Source organism: Thunnus thynnus, chromosome 17, assembly GCF_963924715.1.
Source record: "Thunnus thynnus chromosome 17, fThuThy2.1, whole genome shotgun sequence".
Classification (NCBI taxonomy): domain Eukaryota; kingdom Metazoa; phylum Chordata; class Actinopteri; order Scombriformes; family Scombridae; genus Thunnus; species Thunnus thynnus.
In genome coordinates, this window is record NC_089533.1 from 25,511,833 (window position 1) to 25,525,712 (window position 13,880).

Here is a 13,880-nt window from a genome sequence, read left to right on the forward strand (position 1 = left end):
CAATACGACCACCAGCTCCATCATTACATGTTACACATTTGAGCATTATATTCTCTTCATCTAGCAGATGCTTTGGGCCAAAGTGACTTACATTCCTCTCCCACATACACACACTGGGAGCTTTCTTTCCTGAAGACACAATATGTAGACAGGAGGAGCAGGGAAGCACCAACAATGCCATTAAAAGTTCCACTCTATAACCTGAACTACAGCTGGGGTTTGATTTTGAGGCTATGACAAAGATGAAGTCTTCAAACTCTCAGATGAATTTGAACTAAATTGAATCACATGAAAATGATACAGAAGAATTTCACATTTGAGGTTATGTTGCAGCCATAAAACATGTCTTGTGTTTAAAAAAAAACCTTGAAACACAGGAACAGGAAGACAGAGTATAAATGTGACAAGTCATATACAAAGCAAAAAGCAAAAGCTGCTCTAATCAGTATTTGTAGCCATGGATGGCAATGATGGTCTGTTGGTCGGTCCACCACTTAGGTCCAGACAGAAACTGTCTGCAAACTATTTCACATTAAGAACTTCGTATGTAGATAATATGTCAGTGTTGTGTTCACAACTTAACCTAACCCTAACCCTAACCCTAACCCTAGTGTGCAAAAAATCAATAAACAGAGCTTCAAAGTAAATTTGAAGTCAAATATAGTGACCTTTTCATAAAATATTAACTTGAATTTCTTACCAGTGTTGTGGTTTGCTATTACGAAACATTTAGGTTAACACCCTCCAGAAGTGCCTGCTCTTATCTCAGTGTAATGGATGCCACACTGGCTTGATTTCAGTGCTACACAGGAAGTGATGCTTTTCTTGTTTGTAATGAACCGAAATGATAAAAACAAAGTCATCACCCTTCTACATGTTTTTCTCTAGCCAATGTGATCTGCAAACACCACACAGTGCATGTTATTGTCTGATGTCATCAAAAGTGACACATACTTCTGACCCTCTACCTAGGAGTCACTATCGGTTTGGGCAAGTTACTTGAAAATTGTAATCAATTACTGATTACACATTGTAAAAATATTAGATTACTTAACTCACTACTTAGCAGCAAAAGTAACACGTTAAATTACTTGTTACTTTACTTTTGTCACTCTGACATCGGCTCCCTCAAGGTTGCATCTTTGGTATTTATCATATGTAGAAACAGAAAATGAGACATTTGTGGTTTAACAAGTAGGCAGGAGACAGTTTGGAAGAATTTATTGACCATCCAACAGCTACCGTTAGCGTAGCCTCAGTGACTACACAGTATTGCCGAAATCCCAACCTCAGTTGTACGAGTCACACATCCTTCAATTCTGAACTAGTGTCAGGTGACTCCTGAATGTAGGCGTGTCTATGGCTAATGTTAGCAAGCCAGCTAAGAACACACATGTGAATAAGACAACACCAGAGTTAACTTGAGTTACTCCGGAGCAGTCTGTAAGCTGATCAATCCAGCATGAGGATGTGACAGGGATAGCAAGCACTTCTGCTGAACTGACTGGCTCAATGTGTGTGTTGTGGTGTATAATCAGCGGGCTAATCCAACAGAGAAAATCATTTTCTCGCATTGGCAGAGCAAGAGAAACATATTCGCCATTGTCACAATGTGCTTTATTGAGGAGCCTTATATACCAGATGGCGCCGCTGTTGCTTTTTCTGCCGTGAACTTTAAAGAGGAAATGCATCAAAGAGCATTAGAGTCTTTAATATTATGTCATTCATTTAGTTTTCCATTTACTAGACACGTTTTCCAAGCAGCCATGTTGATAGTATGATCATATAATCATAACCGGTAACACTACCTTTTTCTCCCCTTTTTTAGTAATTTATAATAAAATATATAATAATAATTAATAATAAATGGTTTATAACACACTATAATGTAATATAATGACCAAATACAAGGACATTCTAAAGTTTTTACTAATTTGTCAACAATTATAACTAATTTAAGTGAATTGAAGACATATTCTGTACCATTACAAGTGTGACCCACATGAGGAGTTATAAACCATTTATTAAATATTAATATATTGCTTATAAATGCAAATAGTGAGGTTTAAAGTAAAGTGTTACTGCCAAAAAAAAAGTCTTTATCTTATTGTTGCTCACTACTGCAGTTAAGACAAATCATTTCAGTTGTGAGAAGGTTTAATTGCAGTGCAGTGACTTTAAGGAAACACTCTGTTGGATGGTTTCCAAACCAAAACCAGCTTAAGTTCCTTTCCTGGTATGACCTGATGGTGAATCTGTTTTTTCCATCCTGGGGAGACGGAGGAGTGTGTGTGTGTGTGTGCGTGTGCCTGTGTGTGTGTGTGTGTATCTGACTGAGAGAGCAAAAGAGAAGGAAAGAGAAAAATCTGAGAACGTTGAAACAGGGAGAGAGAAATAGTTCTTGCCAGTGACTCACAACATCTCCCACTGCCTTCAGCTCCACCCTCTTCACACACACACACACACACATCTGGCCTGCTGATGTTGCTCACCGATGCGACATCCACATCAATACTGGAGAAACCTTTTAGTCGAAGCCCCTCTCACCAGCCAATGGCACCGCCCCCTCCAAATTCATTCCAAAGAGACTGTCCAGACCAGTAGGAAACACATACACACAAATACTCCTTAGCCTCCAACGTGGTACCTCTCTCTCCCTCTCTCTCTTCCACACACACACACATTTAACAAAAACTATCATGCTGGGTCTTGTGTTGGTCCAATAAACAACCCCGCCTATCTTGGAGTTTGGGGATATTTCTGTCCAACTGCAGAACAAAGTCTTTTCATAGTCACACATGATCTTTATTTTATTTGTCATTAATAAAACATATATTTACTAGCTTGTTTTTTGGTCTTTAACATTAGGGATTAAAGATAAACTGACTTTTAATCGATCCTCTCTCTCTTCTCACCAAAGAAGAAGATCAATCATTGATTTATCATGTATCAAAGAAATATGTCAAATATGTCTCTGTGCATCAGTGTGTTCAGACAAAGTTGGAGTTCTCTAGCAAAGAGGAGTAAACTACTGTATATCAGGTTTTGGCTACACAGACAGTACTCGTTAGTAGGATCAATCATTGTTCATTTGGGTCTCTTTATGGGCTTTAATGAAAATGAAAAATATAAAACATTGCCAGCCTTATTCCTTGATCATGAATGTCATTTCTGTGAGCTTCCATCAGCTGGTTGAAGAGAACTAATCAACTTCCTTAACCCTAAAATACCTCCAATAGAAACACACATTCAGAGTTTCAAGTATTTATAACTGATTAGCACTGGTGAATTATTATTAATTAGCTCCAGATAATGTTTAATTCAACTACATAAATAAAAGATGAACCTGGTGTTGCATGTGATCTGGTTCACCTCACTGTTGACAGCCAGAACAGTTTAGCACATCAGGGTAACAGACAGCATCTTGGAGTGTTTTGTTCTGCCTCGCTTTGCTTTCCGTCTGGAAACAGGACACATCCTTCCTTTTCTTTAACCCTGCCCTTATTTAAGTGACGCCCCTTGCCCGCTCCAGCTGCCCCTCCCTCCTTCTCTCCCTTGACACCCCAAATCTGCAGTTTTTTCCCACATATACTGATCGCTGATGTTAACAAAGTAATCTAGTGTCTTGTGCCTTCTTATTCCAACACCAGTAAACCAGTCCACTAGTAAGACCAGCACTGGTACCGGTAGAGCAGCATCTTAGAGGAGCTGCAGGGATCCAGGGTCTGTGTGTGTGAATGGGAGTTCTGGTTTTGGGGGTGCAGTTATTCAGGGGCCACCAGGGGCCGCCAGAACAGTACTGTCTTTCACAGTAGAGCTGCTGAGCAAATACTTAAAAAAAAGGTGTCAGGCACTTAAATAAAGTGTGTGATAGAGAAGATAAATAACATTGATCTCCCCCTGGCAACAGATTAATGGCCTGATGACATGAAGCTTCCAAAGGTCTATGATAAACTGGGTCACATGCAAAGTTGTGGTAATTTGGATTTTTGGTCAGTGCAATGCAAACTATTTAACCAGATTAAAAATTGTAAGTAGGAAAAGCAGTATTTCAAACACCAATCCTGGTTCCAGACCTCTGAGTCACTTCACACAATTTCAGCGATTCAAATAGGTCTGATGTTGTGCTCATTGACAGCAGGTGGACAAAACTACTGAGCCAATCAGAGCTTTGTAGGTGGGATTAAAAATGGGAACGTCATCTTCCTGTGCCTGAGCAACAAGTGCGGATGAAGTTGTACAGTGACTTACAGATGAAAAAAAAGAACTGCACCTACACTGCTACTGCAGCTTCAGTGTTGACCGAAAACCTGTTTGGTCGGACAGATGTATATTGCTCCTGTTTAATTCAGCCTGATTATCAGACTAGCACAAACCTCTATGGGAAAAGAAGACATATTCATCAAGGATAATACAAATCCCTAATTGTTAAAACTATTAAAGGTTTGCAAGCTGGCCCATCTTAACTTGAAAATATTTTCAGTCATTTACAGTACAACATACAAAAAAACAGAAAATATGATTATTTACTTTCTTTTGGATTGTATCAGTCTTCTTCTCATCTAACCTTTGACAAGAAGACAATAAACGTATTTCCCAAAATGTCATTCCACTTAGAAAAATTGTTATCACCTAACTTGTCCCTTTCAATCCATAAATTACACATATTAACACATTAGACCTAAGACTGATGTTGATATCTTACAAATTTGGAAACTCCTGGATTACATCTAGTATTTTTGACATTAAATGCTATTTTTCTTGTAATTTCTGCACATGTCAAATACGGTAGGGAATTGTTAAAGTATGGTGAGGACCAGGAGAAGAAAACATTTGGCTAAATTTAATGAAAAGCCAACATTAATTGTCAGTCTAAGTTGGGATGAACCCTGGTCTCCAGCATCAAAGTTAAACAGCTCACATGCCAATCCACCATCCTGACCTCCACACCACGCTACATAAATACACACTAACTCCTAAATTGGCACTGAATGTTGGCAGTGGAGGTAAATTGTATACTGCAGAATGATTGAATATGAAGCATCCAGTATGGTAAGAAACATGTTCAAAAAGCAGAAAACAAACCCTGCAGTAAACTAGTGCATGTCAGAGATGATTACAGTGTCATAAATGACAACCAAGTCCATCAGAACTTCATTAATATTACAAAAATAAGCTTTACGTTGAAATAAAAGATGACTGTGACTTTCTATGTTGCGGATATTGTGACCACAACTTCTGACAAAAGGAAAATCTGTGATAGGGAAGAATAAACAGTGAAGATTAGAGGGACAGATACAGATAAACAGTGAGAGACAGAGAGAGAGGAAACCAGGCCACATAACTGTTACACTGATGAGTAATGGCGGTGTGTGTGTGTGTCTGTGTGCTTGTGAGTGTGAGTTCGTGTGTTGGTCCTCTGCAGATCTCATCAGCCAACGCAGATTCCAGCAGCTCCAATGTCTTAGCGCTACAGTAGCCAATAGCTTGTGATCCAACTTAGTATTGACCAATTACTACCAGTTGCTTTGGATGAGCCGCCCACTTCTCTTTGTCCCACCCACCAGTGACCGCGGGGCCCAGGCGCCGAGGCTTCTTTTCTGAAGGTTTTCTCTCAGAAAAGTGAGAAACTTCCAGCAGAATCTCACAAGCTTAAAACAAATGAAGATGTGCAAAAGTAAAATAGAGGAGGTTCAATTCACTCCATTACAAGTAAAAGTCATGCATTCATAATCATAAAGTATAGAATTATTATAATCAAAATGTACTTAAAGTATCCAAAGTAAAAGTACTGGTTCTGTAGAAAAATATGTCCCCTGTTACCAATAGTATAAATGACATTGTATTGTTCTTGTCAGTTGAGGAACTAGTTTTACTACTTTTATACAGTTCAGAAGTTTAGTCCAGTGGTTCTCAACCAAAGGCTCAGTGTTTTTTGAGAAATAATGGATAATGTCACCTCTTTGAGCTTCAAAGCAGTTATTTAAATGAAACCATCTGAGATGTTTAGAAAAGAAAACCCATGTTTATCATGGTTTAATTATGTAAAATCTTACTCTGAAAAGTAGCTATAGCAGTCAGATTAATATAGTGCAGGAAGAAGTAAAATATTTGCCCCTAAAATGTAGTGAAGTATAAAGTAACTTAAAATCTAAATATCCAAGTTATGTACAAGAACCTCTTAATTGTACTTATGTACAGTACTTGAGTAAATGCACTTGGTTACTTTCCACCACAGTGAAAGCCCAGCAAAGAAGGAGAACAATAAAGCAGGTTATGCGTAAGAGTTTATATGTATGACAGCACTAAAATCCATACATCATCAGTGAAGTCTGCACTATCTTTGATGATAACAAACCACAAACCCATAGCTAAGAAGACTATATAATTTTTTATGCTACTCAAAGGATGCTAACAGGGTTACACAACCAGTCAGATTAAGGGGTCAGTATGTTTCAACATAGGGAATTGTTGGATGGTCAAACAGCATCTGAAACCCCGTTCCTCCACACCTTTCCATGTCGGAATTCAGGTGGAGGGCTTTGATAATTTTTAGAATTTTTTAGAAACCAACAATCTCCACACAGTGGTTGGCCAGGTGAGAGAGGTGAGAAAGTAGGCAGGATTTGAATTTCACTGTCAAGCTCTTCTTTTTCATTCTTAACACAACTTCTTATGTCACTTTCTATGTGTGCAACCAAGTGCAAGACCATGAATGCCCATGAAGGCCCACAGCACATGTAAAATGAGGCAACTGGACAGAAGAAGGAGTGATATAACATACAGTCTGTGAATATATTTGACTAAAGTTGACGTGTGTTGACGCTAGCAAACTGTACAGAGATAGAGTACTCAAAAACATAACTCAGGTAAATGTGCATCTTTTCTTTTAGTTTTGTTGAAGCAAACAGGAATGAAGATGCATTAACTAATGTGCTCTTGACATTAAGGGGTGGCTTGTGGCTGAGAATTTTGTCCCCAAAGGTTTCTCCCTATCAGGCCACAGAACAGAATGTCTACCATCATGGAAAGCTAAAACTGAAAGCGTAGTGCTGATAAGGAAAAACAGCAAGGATAAGAAAGACGTGATGGTGGAAGTCAAGATTGAAAGAAATAAATTGTATGTAAATAGGATAAGTTTCTTTCTGTCTCTAACTGTGGCTCAGGGGGAATTCCTCAATGTCCCCAGAATTCCTCAGGAATGATCCGAGTTAACAGAAGACAAAGCAGATTGGCTTTCGCTTTTCCTTGCCTGGACTGGTCATCGTCCAGTCAATTATCTCCTGATTGTGACCTCTGACCTTCACACCATTATGCTCAAGCCTCTACTCTCAGTTCTTTTTGTATTTTCTGCAACATTCCCGCACACTTACTAGGTTGTGAATAGTCTTTCAAATACACAAATGCAAATGGCCTGGGGTTTGGGTTTAACTTAAGGAGTAAAACTATGTTTTGGTTGAATTTAGCGCATCAAATACTCCAACCAGCCAAGATTGACACTGTGACTTTCTGGAAGCATAGGACTGAAACACAGGAGCAAATGCAGGGTCGTCTGGCAAAAAAGTTGAACCTGTTTTAGATCATGGTCATCCGATCGTCTGTTACTTTGTAGCGTGTAACAGCGCAATTGTATTTCCACACAATAATTGTGATGGAGGATAAGATAACGTTCAAGAATTATAAAGTCCTTCCGCAAATGTGCAGGTGTTTTGATTTCTGATAAGCCTCAGAACTCTTTGATCTACAACTTGCCCACACCAATACAGCCCTTTGCATTTTTTAAACACAGTGTGACAGTGTCAACATCCGGCATGCAGTGTCCTCCACCATCATGCCAGTGCTTTGTGCTGGATAACAGCAACAACCAAACTCTTATAAAAGTGAGAAACAGCCAGTCTTTGGAGGGGATGGGGTTTGAACACCAGGCCTCTGGTCAAAGTGGAAAACAACTTTCTTATAAGGAGAAAAATAAAGTTCCCCACCATGAACAAGCCAGAGTGGAACAGCTATTACCTAGCCATTTTGTAAGCTAAAGCCCCAGAAAACCCATTTAAAACACCACCATAAAACTTCAAAAACAAGCAGGCCCAATCTAAGCAGTTCCTCCTTTTCGTTCCTGTAGATACAGCCTCTATATCCATAACCCCCCTGCTAACGTGGCTAAGTGCTAACAGAAACCAGCAGTGGGTTTAGAGGTGTGCAGGAGTGGGGGGATTAGTTAATAGGCTTTCAGAGCAGCTAATATGGAAAGAGGGACTGTTTAAAATTGCTGAGAGGGAGAGAAAGAGGGACATGAAAAGAGGAGAAGAAAGGGGAGGAAGAGGTGACCGGTGGCCCCCCGAAGTCATACTGCAAACCACTAGAGGGGGGCCTTTTTAAAACTACTCCATAAAGACATTTAAGAGGATGGGGGGTGCCAGCGTGGCAACCAGGTAGCTGCTAATCTTTCAACTCAGTGTGTGTGCGTGTTTGTCCAGGTATTACTGAGCTGCATTCAAAGATTGAGGTCTTCTGGCTATGTGGCAAAGAGCCACTGTTGGCTTTTGGCATAAGAACAGGTAAAGCTGCAGAGGTAAGATTTAATGTACAGCTGACGCAGGAAGTTTGACAAGTCTACTTTCCATTGGTATTGCATCCCTTCATACACTTGGCCAGCCCAACAAGCTGTAAACAAAACATTGACAGTATATGGCAAACATGCTAGCAAACAGCTGTCTATTTACACATTTGTGAGACATTGAGCAACATTAGCATTCTTTGGAGTTGTGCTTCTGGCCTCTTGATGATAATAATTACAATTTTCACCCTCCTTTTAGCTCTACTTTCGTCTATACCAACTCCTGAAGGACATATCTGGCTGTTTAGCAGCTAAATGCTCCACCATGTTCACCAGCTAGTTGCTAGTTGTCTGTCTGCTGTTTGGTGATGAGCAGGTAGCGTACTTATCTGAGCTTTTTTCTGAAAGCAGCTGCCTGCTGCATCTGAAAATGAGATTGATAAGAGCAGTGAGACTGAACCAACACTAACAAAACAAAAAAAGAGCTGAAAGACACTAACAGCTCCATAGATCTGAGGGGAACTGCAGAGTTAGGTGATAATTCTTTATGGGTTCATCACTACAAGCAATCCCTGCCACTTTACAGAAAGTTATGTGATCTTTTATTAATATAAAAATATTATTAGTGATTGATTAGTGCAGCTAAGTCAGGGTAAATTTTGTAAATTCAGTCAGGGTAAATTCTCAGAACTTGAGTCTTTATTCAAGGCTTTATCCACTGTTTTATTTGGATATGAAACTTGCATTATCGTCTGCTATTTTTTCTTGCTACAGCAAACTTTTTTTTGCTGTCGTTGCATTCAGAGATCACATCAGTTAAATTGGTTGGAGATCTCAAGTGACAGAAACAATTGCTAAACTTATAAAGATAAGTCCCCAGTCTCCAGTCGGTCTGTCTGTACATCAAGAGGATGGAAGTAAGAAAGGAAAAATATTTACAATAGTCAGAAGCACACTTAGGTGAGTTTATTCAATGCTTGTGTGTGTGTGTGTCTCTCTCTCTCTCGCTGACTTTACACAAACACACAATAACACCCCAATAAGAGGCTCTGGTGTCTAAGGAAGCAGTAAACACACCAGGTATCTCACCATGCTCCCTGCTTATTCCCCTTGATCTTTTGACGTGTAAAAAACCGTCGCCGCCAGCAACACCAGGCACAGCAAGCGTGCACCGATAGTAAAGTTTCTGTGCATTTTAATGGATAGTGGTTTCGTGCTAACATCAACAGAATGGCTGCAGTGGCAGAAATGTAAAGGACAAGTTCACCTTCTCACACTGCTGTTCAGTACACTTCTACATTTTTCCCAAAGTTAAACCATGTTAAATTTGCTTTTTTAAAAAAGAAAGCAGTAGTGCAGTTCAGGATAAGTATTGTTAGGATTTTATAGATGCTACTGCTCTGATTGATACGCCTAATCAGTCCACTGCTTTATCGACACTCTTATCGGTACAGTATCTCCCTCAAAACAAATCTCAATAAAATAACAAATAAATATTCCTGACATCAAAACACTGAGTGAAGTTTCAAAATAGTGAAAAACATTGAAATCAGTCATTATCACTTATTCATCTCTCTCATACTGCTGATGTGGATTCACCGCCTGGCAGGTACAGCTGGTAAAGGGGAGTGGGGGATGCAGTTTGAGCCAGAAAGTCTACATGACTAATTTTAAGATACGTGGCTAATTAGGCTAAACAGTTACTGTAGGCTACATACAGTCAGCTTTTGTTTTAGCTTGTTCATAACAGTTTGCTGACAGCCTAACAAGCGTGCCATGGGTAAAACATACTGGTGGTGGATGGAAGGCAGTTGTGATTGACAGTTCACTCACCTGCTGCTCTCCCCAGTTGCGGGACTCACTGATTCGGACTATAGACACAATATGTTGGTAAGTTTAACTGGTTGGTAAATTACTTGATTACAATACCTACCCTGTTAGCACAATGTAGCTAAAGAAGCTATTAGCCCAAGTGTGCACCACTCAATGTTCCAAGGTAGCAGGGCATGTTTCCAGAGCATGGAGGGCAACACCAGGCACTCCTTATTTGTAAAATCTTGGGTCCAAATGGAAAATATGGCCTCAAATATGAGCTGCAACTCAAATTTCAAACCAGCTCCAATGCAAACCACTGGGTGACGACACACCTTGCTACGTCCATTTTGTTTATGGCAATATGATTCATTTTAACTGTTTGGAAATACAGGAATATGCACCACTACAGCACAGTATCAGCTGACATAAGGACCACTTTGCCCCTTTATGTGTCACAGAAATGAACCCTAACCACAACTCAATGAGTTTCGTGCTACCTGTGACAGATATGTAAAAAAGTATAGTAGTAGTATTGCATTCTGGTCTATTTAGGCTAATATCTAGTACAGTGAATGTTTCGTGTAAACTTACAGCTGGCTGTTTGGTTCCATGGGACAGATTATTCAAGATTGTTACAACAGTTTCTGCTCTCAGACTGCTGGAAATATGAGGATATGATGTCATGTAATATATGACTGGCTGCTCACCCACAGGCTGAAAAATATACACAGAACTACAAAATGTGGCCAGGAATGAAAAGAACATAAGCGACAGCTGTTTTGACCCAAGTTACAGTGTTTTTTTAGAGTTTTCCTTCAATAGAAGAGCACCACTGGTAGTAATGTTAATAGTGGTGAATGACTGCTTAGACACACACATTGTCTCTTCTCTCTTCACTGTGTCACTAAATGAAAAGGTTGGAGTCTTTTAAAAGCCTCATGACACCTGCTGCGAAACACAAAGTATGTTAAAAGCAGAGCAGAGGTGGTGTGGAAAAAAAGGACGCCACGTGATGATGGACATTTTGAATTTCAACCTTATTTCTCAATGGAGGGCTGACAGAGCAGCCACGTGGTGTCAGAACGGAAGAGACTGACTGATTTTTTTTTCAACTTTGAAGTAAAGCAACATCTGTTCCATTTCTTGTTTCATTGATTCAATTTTCAGGCAGATTCCAGAGTAAAATATATACTATATATATATATAATCAATATATTGTAGAACAGTAAACAGATGAATATGGACTGTGAAATAAAGAGAAAAGAAAGAAGACCGATGGTCAGTCCACAGATGCAAACACCACTGTTCGTGTTCTCTTAGTCCAAGTACCATTAACCCCCCCCCCCCCCCCCCCCCCCCCCACACACACACACACACACCACATACACACACATGCACACACACACACACACACACACACACACACACACGCACACACATAAGACATACACACACACACACACAAAAAGAGAGTCTCTAATTTGACGTGTATTTATAGCAGTCTGAGTGGCCTGGACGCCACGGTGGATGGAGGAAAATGTAGAGGCGTGATTACACACTACTATTCCCAGCCCTCTCCCTCCCTTCCTGTGACTAGCACACCAAGTCTTTTTTCTTTAAGTCTTTATTCTGAAATGTTGACTCTCTTTTCAAATGCCAGATTTTGTGAGAAACCACAAAGGAGGAAGATATTAATGTTAGTACAAGTAGCAGTTCAGTATTAATTGTGATGTGAAATAGTAGTATTACTACTTGTAATTGGGATAATTAGAGTAAATAGTAATTACTGACATAGAAATAGTAGTGGTTGAGCTTTTAGTAGAAAGAAAGATTGTTTCTCCACAGATGGTTGAAGGTACAATAGCAGTTGTAGGTATGATAAGAACAATTACACTTCTTCACACTCAACTCAGGCCAAGTAGAAGTCTCCACAGGTCGTCTCGGGTTATGAGGAATTTAGACCTAGAGCCAAGATCTGGGTCGGACTGGTTTCAAATTATTCTCAGTCTTATCGGCTCTGATAGGGTCTCATTTCACTGCTACGTGTCTCAGGTCTGTGCATCAATATGCAATATGTCTGTCAATGTCCCAGTGGATTCGAATGAATAGTACTCAGTATTCATCTAATCACGTGGTATGTCATAATCACAGCAGGAGAAAATATTTTAGGAAATCAGTCATGGGGGGAAAAAATGCTATTTGAATTTGTTTCACAGATATTAAATTCGTTAGAAAATTATTACCTTCTTATTATCCTTACCTACCATCACCCATTTCGCAACAGAATGTTTCATTTTTGGCAGTTGTGTCTTTGCATTTGTTCTTTTTTGTTTTTTTCTTTATTGTTTCATTATTGTTTTCAATCACGGCTGCTTATTAACTTGTTAGCTGCTGTTGGTGTTAGGGTCCGTTCAGGTCAATGACATTTTTCAATCTTCCAATTATCCTCAGTTCTATTCAGGTTGGGTCTGAGTGTGACTGAGTCTTCCTTGAACTGTGTCTTCTCTATTTTGAAAATGAATTTATACACGTTGGGCTCAGGGGGATTTTCCACAGGTCTGTTTCAGATCTGGCTCAAGTTCGGCAGGGGCCAGGTGGGTTGGAGGTGAGGGTTTTTGAGGGGAAGGTGAGTGGACTGTGCAGCTAATATTTTTCTTCTCTGGATTCAAGCTTTCTATGAGATCTCTTAATCCTAAAATAAATAAATAAAAACAGTTCAATCCCAAAAGCCCCTCTGCACAAATGGAATCAATTCCATGAGAGATCAGAGGAGTCAAGTTAAAAATACTCAAAGTAGTATTTGGATAGCTTAACAGATAAAGCTATTAATCCTGTAGTGTGTGTGTGTGTGTGTGTGTGTGTGTGTGTGTGTGTGTGTGTGTGTGTGTGTTTTATGCATTGAAACACCTGGTCTTTCTTAAAACCAGAAGGGGAGGAGGAGAAAAGGCGTGGTTTCCACTGGTGACAGTACACCTGTCTGCAAAAATTCAGTTATGATGAATATCTTCCATGTGTTTAAATCATCACAAAAAAGATTAATTGCACGCACAAAAGTGCACACACACACACACACACACACACACGCACACACACACACAAATACCTTGAGTGATGATCTGAAGTAAAAATGAAGGCATTCCTGGCTTACTGGGACCGTTTTCCTTTTGCTGAAAGTGTTTGTGTGTGTGTGTGTGTGTGTGTGTGTACATACAGTATTTGCACACCAATGACAGAGAGAATTCCTGCTTTTTCGTGTCTCTCTTCTTTTCTTTCCAAAAGATTGCCCAATTTTTCTTTATTTATTTCTCCTCTATATTTTGTGCATTTGCATATTTTCCTTTTTTATTCTCTTTAAAGGCCCAGTCTCAACAGGAAGTGATAAAACAATATTCATGCATCTTTGCAACATGTAGTTCTAGATGCTTGGTGACATAAAGACTATCTTGCTAGTTGGTAAACTACTAACCACTAACATGATAGCCAGCAAGGTTAGCACTAATCAGAATTG